The sequence below is a fragment of the Cornus florida genome, unplaced genomic scaffold, assembly GCF_030987335.1.
Source record: "Cornus florida cultivar Cherokee Brave unplaced genomic scaffold, ASM3098733v1 CherokeeBrave_3.0.0_Hap2_Chr06, whole genome shotgun sequence".
NCBI classification, from domain to species: domain Eukaryota; kingdom Viridiplantae; phylum Streptophyta; class Magnoliopsida; order Cornales; family Cornaceae; genus Cornus; species Cornus florida.
In genome coordinates this window covers 35,127,848-35,142,771 of record NW_026775576.1, presented here as the reverse complement: position 1 = coordinate 35,142,771, position 14,924 = coordinate 35,127,848, and the positions used below count along the sequence as shown (strand labels likewise).

Here is a 14,924-nt window from a genome sequence, read left to right as displayed (position 1 = left end):
GAACTTCCATTATCTACCAAGATTCGCCGAGTATTATAGTTAGCGATCATCATGGTGACGACAAGAGGGTCGTCATGAGGTTGCTGCACATCTTTCATGTCTTCATCTGAGAATGTAATAACTGGAGCACCTAAACGAGGCATCTTTCGATGTTGAATCTGTACTCCCACTTCGCACACCTCAGATGAGCTTCGCATTCTCCTTGCATAAGCCTTACGGGCTGAGCTCGATTCTCCACCTCCTGCACACCCCCCGGCTATGACCCTGATCTCTCCTATTGGTTGTTGATCAGGAGGGTGGTTATCTCGTCCTGCTCTTAGTGGGTTAATGTCGTGTCTTCATGGGGTCGGGAACTCCGTGGAAGAAAGGGGTGGATCACCTCTCTATGTCGGTTTCCCACCTGGCTTTGTTCAACTTTGGTCTCATGTCGGGGAGGATGAGTATCTTGCTCTTCCAGATTCCCATTACCCCTGTTTGGATTCGAGAGGTCTTGGCGTGGCAAGCCCTGTTGAACCGGTGGAACAAGGTGTTGCAGGAGTGCTGCATTTTGTTGGATCAACTGGTCCATACCCTGATTTAGAGTTTGGACCTGCAGTTCCAACGCTGCAAATCGTGTCTGGTCATTTGGGACGTCTAGATTTTCACCCGACTCTTCCCTTTGACCAGATCCCTGCGACGGTGTTCCTTCGGTAACCATACCGGACCGCAAACGTCTATACCCACCGAGTAATAAATCGATTCAAGGGAATCGCTATTCCCACAGACGGCGCCAACTGTTGAGGTTGAAGTTCGCCGCGGTCTAGTACGACACCGTTTCCTGCAAAATAAGGATGGCAAAGTCAAACACCGGTGTGGTGCCGGCCGTTGACCCTCCGACGATCAAGTCAGCAAGGATTCTCGATAGAGAATTTTAATCGTAATTTGCTTAGTAGGAGTTTTTTTGTGCGTACCTTATCCCTGAGTCGTCTTTGTCTTTATAGTCACTTCCCTTATTCTTGATAAGGGAGTTCCATCGTCCTTAGCCCATGGAGCCTACCTCGTGGAAATCCTATCCTTGATAAGATTTGAACTTATCCCATGACAAATCCTATCCTAGATACGATTTGTCATCATTCTTATCTAATAGAATGGTTATCCTTAATAACGAGATATTATCGTCTGAGAGTTGGAGAAATCTGGTGGCAGGTCAATATTTAATTCCCTTTTTTGTTAAGTCAAGATAGGCTAGGGTTATTTTTCCCTATCAGCTAGCATTGACAATGGAGGTGTTAATTTACAAGTCCATAGTGGCCTCTTGTGCCGTTGTATTTCTTCTATGGGCATGGAGAGTCCTGAACTGGGCGTGGTTGACGCCGAAAAGGATCGAAAATTGCCTTAGACAGCAAGGTTTCAGAGGAAACCCTTACAGGTTAATGGTTGGGGACCTGAGAGAGAGCTCCACGTTGCTCAAAGAAACCATGTCCAAGCCCATCAACATCTCCGACGATATAGTCCGCCGGCTCATGCCCCATGTCGTCAAAACTATAGACACCTATGGTATATATATATATGCATATTAATTTCACATTAATTATCATGCTTAGCACATACATTTACTAATTAAACCACACATTTAATTGGAGAAATTCATTTTGTGCTAGCTAATGGTATTTAATTTGAGTTGACATTCATTATGTGGTAGCTGCATGTTGTTTTCTTTATATATATATATATATGGTATTTAATTTGATATAATTAATTTATTTATTGAATTAATGGCTATGACTTTCCATAGGTAAGAAGTCCTTCACATGACTTGGGCGGATGCCAAGGGTCCACATCATGGAACCTAATCTTGTGAAGGAAATCATGGCAAACTATCACAGCTTTCAGAAGAATCACCATGTAAACAATAAGCTAAGCAAGTTCCTACTTACTGGAACTGGAAGCTTGGAGGGTCATGAATGGGCCAAACATAGAAAGCTTATTGCTCCCTCTTTCCATCAAGAAAAGTTGAAGGTCCATCATTTCCATTCTTCTTATAATCTTTATTAATAAGATGATGCTCACATTCGTATCCGTCATTATCCACCCAATGCACAGTAATAAAAATTCTCAATTTGTTTTGATAAACGGGAAGTAGATACTTTTTCCAAAAAAAAAAAAAAAACATGACAGAAAATCTTAGGGTACTGTATAACTAAAAAAACATTGGGAGAAAATATTATAACTAAAATGCCCTTAGAGTACTGTATACTTTATTGACTGAGAGTTTTTAATTAATTTTTTTATTTTTGTGTGGAATATGCTGCTTACATTTTATGCATGTTACGATGAGCATCCGACCAAATGGGAAGAGGGCTGCAAAAATGGATCAATTGAGATTAATGTATATCCAATTTTTGATAGATTAACCAGCCAAGTGATTTCGTGGGTAGCATTTGGTCTTATTTCTGGAGGGGAACGGATATTTGAACTTCTGAGACCTAATTGAGCTTACAGTCGAGGTCGTGCGTACACTTTGCATTCCGATTTGGAGGTAATTAAATTAAGTACTGGTACAACCACGGATCGAGTCAGATCCTTATTCTATTCCTTTTCAATCATCATTTTGATTCGTTTTGAACAATTGTAAAATTAATTATTAATTAATAGCGAAAAAATCAATCGATTTTGACAGAAGATCCAAACTTTACCTACCAAACAAGAAATTAAAGTAAGTAGAGATCATCTTGAAATGACCGACATTTTCATTGTGTAGGCCCTGTCCCGGGGTTATTGTGTAGTCTTTTCTTTTTCTTTATCTGCAGATTTATTTATTATTATTATTTATTTATTCATTGGGTGTGTCAATGTTTGGAAACTACTGTTTGTATTTATTTATTTTTTTGGTGTGTTGATGTTTGGAAACTACTGTATGTTTGTGTAGTGATGTTTTGCCTACCAAAAGGAATCAGAAGATGAGGGCTATTGACAAAGAAATGAGAGACAGGTTTAGGACAATAATCAATAGCAGATTAATGGCAATTAAGGAAGGAAAACCTTGCGGTGATGACTTACTGGGCACATTATTGGAATCCAATTTCAAAGAGATAGAAAGACAAGGAAACAAAAAGAATGCTGGATTGTGTCTTGATGAGATCATCTCAGAGTGCAAGCTCTTCTACTTTGCCGGGCAAGATACCACCCGCAGTCTGCTCGCATGGACATGTGTTCTACTATGAAGGCACCAAGACTGGCAAGAGTAAGCCAGAGAAGAAGTTTTGCAGCTCTTCGGAAAGGAAAAACTGGACTTTAATAGGGTTCAAAACCTAAAAATTGTAAGTGTTTTCGGCCTGTTAACTTCAAATACTAAGACCTAGTGATTTTTCTCACCCTTCAAAGTTGAAGGTTTTAAGATTCCATATAGAGTGTGTTATAGAGTCCGAAAGTCGGACACATTTGACTAAAATTATGTGAGTACAGGATGATGTCATATCATATTTAATGATTTTATGATGATGTTATCATTCACTCACATAAAATAGATACATTTAACTCTCGAACTACTTAATTATCAATATTTGTCTAGCAGAATGGTATCTTTTCCTTTGATGTAGTGAGTGGGACTAACAATTGAGCTAATTCACGACATCAAATGATAAACAAATAGATTTGACAAATCGGTCTAAATAACATTACTCATGCATTAACTGACAGGTAACTATGATTCTGAACGAGGTTCTGAGGTTGTACCCTCCAGTAATTGAGGTGACTAAAGTAACATATGAAGAGGCAAAATTAGGAGACTTAACCATACCAGCCGGAGTGCAGCTGATGATGCCATCGATGCTGCTTCACCGTGACCAGGAGATGTGGGGCAAGGACGCGGAAGAGTTTAATCCAGGGAGGTTTGCAGAAGGAATTTCCAAGGCACCGAAGAGCCCATACCTCTACCTCCCATTTGGCCTGGGACCGAGGATTTGTATTGGACAAAACTTTGCTCTGTTACAGGCGAAAATGGCCCTTGCAATGATTCTGCAACGCTTCTCATTCCAACTTTCTCCATCCTATGCTCATGGTCCTTTCACTATGTTAACTCTTCAGCCCTAATACGGCACTTAAGTCGTCTTCCACAAGCTCAACTGTTGATGTCAACGCAAATTAATGGCGTATTAATGTGTATCGTGTTTATAGTTTGAAACTGATTGTGGATTGTTTATCCAAGTACCTAGTTTCAAGTGTGTCGTGTTTTATTGTGACGTTGAATTATTGTAGCCCCATGTTTGATGGTCGATGGAATGGATTAATAAAACTAAGTATATATCAGTGGACTACTATGTGATATGGTGTATTAATCGCCAATTCGGCATAACCATTAAAGCTCTGATCATCAATTAAGCTCTGTTTCTTTATCTCAATGATTCATTCCTCAAGCCTAAGGATAACAAATCATGACTTTAAACATCTTATCACAATCCTGGAATGAGCTTATCTCGGGTTCCAACTGTTGGGAAACGAGCAAGTTTTAAAAACTTTTTGAGGGATTTTGATTCATAGATCTTGATTCATCACATAGAGACAAGTTTTATGCAAAAATAAAAATATGATGTATCATTCAATTAGTGAATTGAATACTTACATCAAAGGTCTGAGTAAACCTTTAAATCTTTCCTCTAAAGTGAATGTTCTCACTTATTGTAGATCCCTTAGCAAGATGCCTTCTCCTTGGATCTCCATCTTCTTGGTAATTATTTTGCCTTTAGAAATCACTCATAAGCCTCCATGAATTACCTTGGAAAACTAGGCTTGTGGGAGCCTCCATTAGATGATAACATAAACCCTAATTTTCTAGAGAGATAAAATTTATTCCTTTTTCTTTCTTCCAAAAATCACACCCCAAAAATATACATAGACCATGTATATTTATAGACAACAAAAACATAAAGAAAAGGAAACAACAAATCCTTCTCAATCTCTAATTCACATGTCTCAAATCTAATAGGATTCCAATATCAAGTTGGGTTATGAGTGAGAATCCATTGGGCCTATTATTTTATTGGCTATAATGAATTAATAATTGGCCCGGTTCATGGACCCAATTCAATTAATTCATAAATTAATTTCTACTCCACTAAAAGAAATTAATTGAACTCCAATTAAATAATAAATAACCACTAAGTCAATATTGCACTTTGACCCCTCTATGCATAATTAGTTATCGGATAAATAAAGCCATTAATCCGACTACTTAATTAATATATTTATTTTGGTACCATTGATTATTTCTGGCTCGATCACAATAAAACATTTGTTTGACAAAAATAATAATTTAAATAAATAAATATATAATAAATCATTTTGTCTAAAAAACATACGAAGGCATTCGAATTTACTTTGTAATCAACCATAATCAACACAAAATAAATACAAGTAGCAATGATGCAAATAATGAAAATATAACCCTCTAACTATTAATTGCATAACTACCTAAAGTGTCGATCTAAGGATCCCGAAAAATCCGCCGAACAAATCAAAGTAATTATTAATTAATAAAAGAGTTTATAATTTTCTCATACTTAAGAGTCAAATGCCATGACGGTGATAGGGAGCAATTGCATACGATGGCTCTCGCAATATATCTCAACCTAACGCGGATCCAGTTCAAATCTTAATTAATTATGAGTCCATCCATAATTACCGACTATGAACCATTTATGATTACTATTTATATATCATGCATTGATTGCCATCACATACATATATATAAATATTTCTTGTAATCAAATGGACACTATCAATTCTATAATGAATCGAAATATAATACATTGAATTCACCAATTGTATAAAACATAAATATTTCAGAAACGTCAGGAACACATGTCACTTTAATCCAAATAGGAATTTGCTATGCCAGGGCATATAAATCCCAACAGCTCCCACTTGCCCTCATAGCCAATTCAAATTGCACCTAACTCCAATGTTATCCAGATGATGATCAAAATTATTGATCAATGACACCTTTGATAATGGATCAACAAAGTTGTGTTCCAATGCAATGTTCTAGCTACAAGTACATTTTCTTGTCGGACAATATCATGTAGAACATGATACTTCCTCTCAGTGTATCTTGTTCCTCTATAGAACCTTAGGTCATTGGTTTGGACTACTTCTGCACTATTGTCGCAACATACCTCAATTGGCAGGCTAGTATACTCCACAACTTCTAAATCAGTGAGATCAAACCAATAGGCTTCCTATACCGCCTTAATGCTACAATATATTCCACCTGCAGGTTTGAGTCAGCAGTTGAAATCTACTTAACAATCTACCAACTGATTTCCATTCCATTAAGTGAACATACACTAAGTCATGAACCTCATAGTATCTACTTCTGATTAAAAATCAGAACTAGCATACCTGACTAGGGCCATATCATCACATCCATAAATGAGTATGATATCCTTGGTCCTCCTTAGGTACTTAATGATATTTTTCACAACAGACCAGTTATCAAGTCCAGTATTGGACTGATCTCTACTGACTATCCCTACCATGTAGCGGATGTCCTGTTTGGTATAGACCATGGCATATATGAGACTCTCATATGCCGAAGCATATTGTTCCAGTCTCATTTGCTCAATCTCCTTTGATAGTCTTGAAAAACTACTTATTAGAGAGAGCCATCCATATCAATAAAGCAAGAACTCATTCTTTGAGTTATACATACCAAACCTGGTCAAAACTTTATTAATGTAGGATTATTAAGATAAGCCTAATTTCCTTTTAACCTGATCTTGCAAAAGCTTGATCCTAGGAATATAACTTACATCTTGAAAATCCTTCATTTAAAAGTAATTGAACAACTACCTCTTTATTGATGACAAAACTTCCACATCATTCTAAATAAGTAGGATGTCAACAATATATATATAGAATTAGAAAAATAATGACATTCCCTTGTACACTTATGATTTATTCACTAAGAAATCTTCTGATATCCTTTTGTAGATTAACTTGCCTTCCATAGGTATCACCCTACTAGAAAGTTCTACAAGATCCCAAATTTAATTAGTATACATAGATTCCAACTCTGATTTCATAGTAACTCGCCAAAACGATCTGTATCCATATCGGTTCACGCTTCCGTATAGCTTACTGGGTCCAACTCATGTTTAACAGGGATGTCCATAATGGTCTCACCTAAAAACATGATTCTGTCGGATTGGATGATAATCCTCCCACTACCTCAATGTACCGATGCAGGAATCTATGTACTAGATGATGCTGACGCATCAATAGGGAATTCATATATTATTCTCAATCTCTATAATAAGTGTGTTCATATGTGGTACATCTGGTACTTTTACCATATTCTCTAACACTATGCTACTAGGTATGTGATTCATAATATGATTCTCCTATAGATAAACAGTGAGTGTAAATAATCAACTTTTATCATTGAGATCATAAAATAATCCGTCCTAGTGACATTTTAGAGTAGCTATCAAATCTATCATGCATATGATCTGTTTCCAACTTACTTGTCCATATCAAGCGCACATGTGCAAGACTACCCCATATGTGCATGTGATTCAAACTAAGATTTAGTAAAAAACACAGCTCAACGGTATCCTTGAGACAGACTAAGATAGAATGCAGTTCATAATGCGCATCGATGTCATTAATGCTAAACTCTTAAATGAAAGAGATAATGTGGCATAACTGATCATAGATCTAACCATATTAACTGGAATTCTGTTATTCCTATTTGACACCTAAATTAATTTAGCGTCAATTGCGGAAAACTGGCACACAACACCCTCATTGACCATATAGTCTTTGCACTATCCCAAAAAATACTCAAATACTCGATCAGATCGAAGTGTCTTAATAAGTTTACCTAATCTGTGCTCCACATCAGTCTTGACCCTCTCGGAATATACCAAAAGTATAAGACTTGTGTCGCAACAGGTAAATTTATCCAAAACGTGAGTAATCTTGATTGGATGTTCAAAAGACCACACGTGTCCGTGTGTACCGACTCCAATTGTTCTTTATGTCTATTTCATTTGGCTGATTAAGCCCTTAGAGTTATCTATCCTTCAAAATAGGATTCACAAGTTTGGTTTAGGCTCCTCTGCCTCACTAGGTAATAAACCTTCTTTGACCAATCTTTGAATCTCATTTTGATTGATTACAACCCAAAAATAGACACCAAAAAATACAATGAGTCAGGAATAACAAATTTTCTCTTAACATTCAATCTAGAAGATGCAACATTAGTTTCTACATCCTGCAAATCTTAAGATTTTGTGATTATAGTATATTAACCATCTTTCAATGCACCAGAAACAATCGCATATCTATTCAATTTTATAAAATCAGTTTTAGAAAATAACAACACAGTTTTTATAAACCACAAGTGAAATAAAAATTAGATAGCGTCTAACCTCTGTGCATAAAGATAATTCTCTAATACTAATATCCTCATACTCTCTAATTTCAGATGTAATACTCCCACTGACTTAGCTACAACCTTGACATCAGGTCAAGTACAAATATATTCCATATCATCGAGGCTTCTGGATTCTTGAAATCCTTGCAATGAATTGCAAACATGTTTAGTGGCTCCAGAATCTATTCATCAGGAATTCATAGATACAACCACATAACATGGCTCAATGATTAAATATATATTTTCCTATGCCACGTCATTGCTTAGACAGTTTGTCCTTTAGTGTCTTAGTTAGCGACAAAAGAAACAGTTTTCTTTGCCCTCAACATACACAACCTTATTCCCTTTAACCTTTTGGATACCCATGTTTTGTGCTAACCTAGTCCTATTATCATCCTTCTTCTTTACTTTGCCAGTCCACTTGGGCCTAGAAAAAGATGGTATAGACTAGGTTAGATTGATAGGAACGCCCAAACTCTTGATTATCCCTTCATCTGTTACCAATTCTATAAGAATATCAGCGAGTGTGAACTCAAACTGATTCCTTATTTAGTTTACTCTAACAGAGTCGAACGAGTTTGGTAACAAGGCAATAATCATGTCAACTTGAAACTTACCACCCAAGTCAGCCCTATTGATCTCCAGCTAATTTTAAATAATAAACAATCATTTTCCAAAATTCGATTTCATACTGGAGTTCCTTAGGCTATCTTGATGCTATTCAAGTCTGATATAGTACTGTAGCATACTCTCTATCTAATCTCACCAAAACATCTTATTGACATTTAACATGATGCTTAAAGAAAATAAAATAATGTAAATGTTAGCTTTGGAGCGTATTCGAGGTAAACTCTAGAATATTGCACCAAGTCATCTCATTTGCGTTATTTCACTTATTCAAAGCATTAATGTTCTCTTGGGTATCTTAAAGTAAAAGGATTAGGTTTAGGAGTAGTAAATGCATTTGTACCCTTACGTTGTGAATAAAATATCTAAGTTTCTTTCCCAGTCAATATTAATGAGGTCCAGTTACATTGAATATGTAAGCAAGCAGATAAACTGGATTAGACATAATTAATCTGAATAAATATGCATTCATACAACATGCAAGGTGAATTATTAATACTGTCATGCATATTTAAAATTAAAATGAGTTTGTTAACCACATAATATAATAAATCTCAATCGAACAAGAGATTATTATCATTATTGGTAAACAATCCCTTTTAATTAATGCGGGTCCCTCAACTCTGTAGCATAATAAATCAACCAATCAATATGTCAATAACTTATCCTGTTGGAGGAGTTCATTATTACTATTGTTGAGATTCATTTACTATTAGGTGAGCACTTCCATTAAAATAGTATGTGGGTCCCTTAACCACTGCATGAAAAATCGGATAACCAATATGCCAATAACTTATTCGGTTGGCGAAGTTCATTATTGCTATTGGCAGGCAAATCCCATCATCTCCATATCTCTTAAGACAATGCCTTGTCTATCTATATGAAATGATTCCCGATTATGTTTAGCCTTTCTAAAATCACCTAGTGTAGACCACTCCGTTGGGGAGCTAACACTATTGATTTTAGATTGAGTGTATAACGTTATTGATGCTCTAATGAAAAATAAAACATTAAATATCTTGTCATTATAATCTAGACTCTTTAAATCATGCGTAGGGCCTTATTTTTAAATATCTAATTACAATGAACATTTAATATTATTATTTTCATGAGACAACCATTCTTGTAATATTAAGACTCTTCAAATCATGCGTGGGGCCTTATTTTTGAAGATTTAATTACAATGGTTTTAATAACGAAGGCCATAGGGTAATGTATAAAAATCCCCGCTCCCACTCAATTTTTAATCATTCATAATTAGGGTTTTGAATTTATCTATTTACATGATATAATGCATGCAAAACGTCTTGATTTTAATTCAATTAAATTTAGAAAATATTTGGACTTTAAACGATTCACTAATATTTAATTTGAGGCACACTTTAAAAATAATTTACAAAAATAATTTTTCGTTTCCCAATAAGTGCTCTCAAATTAATTAGTAATCAAATCCAATTAATTTTCATAATTTAATTAATATAAATCAAGTCATTTAATTAAATATCATGGATCCAATGCATGAATAATAATAATAAACAATTAATTATTCCATGCATCAGTTAAATAAATAAATAACAGACAGAAGCAATTTAAATGGCCAATGGATTCAGCTTTTAACATTTATATGCTCTAAGTAATGCGCGGGGGTCTATCATTAACCGCGTCACATGGGATTATTTCCCATCAATCCCTCTTGATCTCCGGCCAAAACCTTGCTGCCGACAACTCTCCGGTCGCCGGAAAATAGCCGAAAAATTCCATAAATTAAATTAGGCCTTAAAAAATTCCAGAAAAATTCCGGAAAATTTCTAAAAAATCCCAGAAAATTCTTGAAGCCTAATTTAACCCTCTTGGACCTTTTTGAAGCTTCATAGCATCCTTTGACGAAAATTACATGGCTTTAAAAATATTTACAATTTGAAATACAATGAAAAAAATTAAATTACATCATTGAACTTTCAAACGGCTAAATCAAAGCCTTAATTATATTCATCCAAAGATAAAATTACATTCCAATAACCTATAAGCTTCATCCATGGCCCAAACATTCATCAACATTCATCCAATCACAAATATACATACATCATGATCATATAAAAATATATACATATGCATATATAAATTTGGATCCATGAATGATGATTTTCATAAAATCATGATCTCTAGTAATGAATTAAACCATGCTCTGATACCACTGTTAGGAAACGTGCAAGTTTTAAAAACTTTTCGAGGGATTTTGATTCATAAATCTTGATTCATCACATAGAGACAAGTTTTATGCAAAAATAAAAATATGATGTATCATTCAATTAATGGATTGAATACTTACATCAAAGGTCTGAGTAAACCTTTAAAACTTTCCTCTAAAGTGAATGTTCTCACTTATTGTAGATCCCTTAGCAAGATGCCTTCTCCTTGGATCTCCATCTTCTTGGTAATTATTTTGCCTTTAGAAATCACTCATAAGCCTCCATAAATTACCTTGGAAAACTAGGCTTGTGGGAGCCTCCATTAGATGATAACATAAATCCTAATTTTCTAGAGAGAGAAAATTTATTCCTTTTTCCTTCTTCCAAAAATCACACCCCAAAAATATGCATAGACCATGTATATTTATAGGTAACAAAAAGATAAAGAAAAGGAAACAACAAATCCTTCTCAATCTCTAATTCACATGTCTCAAATCTAATAGGATTCCAATATCAAGTTGGGTTATGAGTGAGAATCCATTGGGCCTATTATTTTATTGGCTATAATGAATTAATAATTGGCCCGGTTCATGGACCCAATTCAATTAATTCATAAATTAATTTCTACTCCACTAAAAGAAATTAATTGAACTCCAATTAAATAATAAATAACCACTAAGTCAATATTGCACTTTGACCCCTCTATGCATAATTAGTTATCGGATAAATAAAGCCATCAATCCGACTACTTAATTAATATATTTATTTTGGTACCATTCATTATTTCTGGCTCGATCGCAATAAAACATTTGTTTGACAAAAATAATAATTTAAATAAATAAATATATAAGAAATCATTTTGTCTAAAAAACATACAAAGGCCTTCGAATTTACTTTGTGATCAACCATAATCAACACAAAATAAATACAAGTAGCAATGATGCAAATAATGAAAATATAACCCTCTAACTATTAATTGCATAACTACCTAAAGTGTCGATCTAAGGATCCCGAAAAATCCGCCGAACAAATCAAAGTAATTATTAATTAATAAAAGAGTTTATAATTTTCTCATACTTAAGAGTCAAATGCCATGACGGTGATAGGGAGCAATTGCATATGACGGTTCTCGCAATATATCTCAACCTAACGCGGATCCAGTTCAAATCTTAATTAATTATGAGTCCATCCATAATTACCGACTATGAACCATTTATGATTACTATTTATATATCATGCATTGATTGCCATCACATACATATATATAAATATTTCTTGTAATCAAATGGACACTATCAATTCTATAATGAATCGAAATATAATACATTGAATTCACCAATTGTATAAAATATAAATATTTCAGAAATGTCAGGAACATATGTCACTTTAATCCAAACAGGAATTTGCTATGCCAGGGCATATAAATCCCAACACCAACATGTTCCAATTTAAAGAAAATTTTAAACATTGCAAAGATCGTCCCAAGCCGCGGAGCAAATCCAACTTTCGAAACTCTCAAGCTCACATCAAACTGTTGGGAAACGTACAAGTTTTTAAAACTTTTGATTTATAGATCTTGATTCATCACATAGAGACAAGTTTTATGCAAAAATAAAATATGATGTATCATTCAAGTAACAGATTGAATACTTACATCAAAGGTCTGAGTAAACCTTTAAATCTTTCCTGTAAAGTGAAGGTTCTTACTTATTGTAGATCCCTTAGCAAGATGCTTTCTCCTTGGATCTCCATCTTCTTGGTAATTGTTTTGCCTTTAGGAATCACTTATAAGCCTCCATGAATGAACTTGGAAAACTAGGCTTGTGGGAGTCTCCATTAGATGAGAACATAAACCCTAATTTTCTAGAGAGAGAAAATATATTCCTTTCTCCTTCTACTAAAAATCACCCCTAAAATATACGTAGACTATATATATTTATTGGCAACATAAAGATAAAGAAAATGAAACAACAAATTCTTCTCAATCTCTAATTTACATGTCTCAAATCTAATCTGATTCCAATATCAAGTTGGGCTATGAGTGAGAATCCATTGGACCTATTATTTTATTGGCTACAATGAATTAATAATTGGCCTGGTCCATGGACCCAATTCAATTAATTCATGAATTAATTTTTACTCCACTAAAAGAAATTAATTGAACTCCAATTAAATAATAAATAACCTCTAAGTTAATATTGCAGTTTGACCCCTCTATGGATGATTAGTTATCGGATAAATAAAGCCATCAATCCGACTACTTAATTAATATATTTATTTTGGTACCTTTGATTATTTGTGATTCGATCACAATAAAACATTTGTTTGACAAAAATAATAATTTAAATAAATAAATATATAATAAATCATTTTATCTAAAAACACACGAAGGCCTTCGAATTTACTTTGTGATCAACCATAATCAGTACAAAATAAATACAAGTATCAATGATGTAAATATTGAAAATATAACTCTCTAACTATTAATTATATAACTACCTAAAGTGTCGGTCTAAGGATCCCGAAGAATCCGCCGAACAAATAAAAGTAATTATTAATTAATAAAAGAGTCTATAATTTTCTCATGCTTAAGAGTCAAATGCCATGACGGTGATAGGGAGCAATTGCATACGACGGCTCTCGCAATATATCTCAACTTAACGCGGATCCAGTTCAAGTCTTAATTAATTATGATTTCATCCATAATTACCGACTATGAACCATTTATGATTACTCTTTATATTCATATATTGATCGCTAATACACAATTTGAAATGCCTAAAATTCCCTCCCAAGAAAACTGGTCCAGAGGGTCCAAAAAGCTACTAAATTTAAAAACTGAGAGCTGAACTTCGGATTCAATTTCCGATGCCAAGATGGCATTTTCTGGAAAAACATGAAGAAGAAACCCCCCCTAAAATCACATTTTCTATTCAACCATGTGAAGAACGGAATTTATTTCCCAAAATTTTTTTTCAAAATACCCTTAGGTCAGAATATGCAACAAAAACGCAAAATGAGTCCGTTGGAGGCTCAAAACACAAACGATGAGGTTTTGCCCGGAAGCGACTATGCACGCAAACGTAACTTACCTATTTAGACACGCTACAATGGTCCATGGCTTAAAAATATAGCCGATGCAAAATCCGACCCCCCAACGGGCAAAAAGGCAAAAAAGGGAACTTGGAATGAAAATTCGGAATCCAAAAATATAAAACGGAATCAAATGACCGTTTGTCCCTTGGCCACACTTCATACATGATTAATAAGACCCCATGAAAGAATGAAAATGGAATTCCCACACCCGATGCAACCATGGTGAAGCAATGACTTGTAATTTTTCAAGGTTTTCATAACATTTCATGAAGTTAAAAAGTTGCATAGAACACAATATATATGTCATTGGCCTCCGGCCTCATCTCATACATATCAATTACATTGAAAGGAGTGTACTTAAGTATACATTACATACATGGAATCAAATATACATATTTTGACATATAAGTCTACAAAATGACATTTCATGCTAACATTTGCATGAAATGGAAACTTGAAAGCTACACGACATCCAAGGAATGCTAGGCTTCACGAACCAAGTCTTCGTTCCTGAAATATGCCCCAGTATCGTAGGGGTGAGTAACATAAAGCTACTCGTAGGAGATGAGCATGCATCGACCTAGCATTTTACAATT

The 14,924-nt window shown here is 34.6% G+C and overlaps 1 pseudogene; it reads left to right on the top strand.

The window, feature by feature from the left end:
- Positions 1-327: 327 nt before the first annotated feature.
- On the top strand, positions 328-4,110 carry LOC132313944 (secologanin synthase 1-like; annotated as a pseudogene).
- The last annotated feature ends 10,814 nt before the right edge of the window (positions 4,111-14,924 follow it).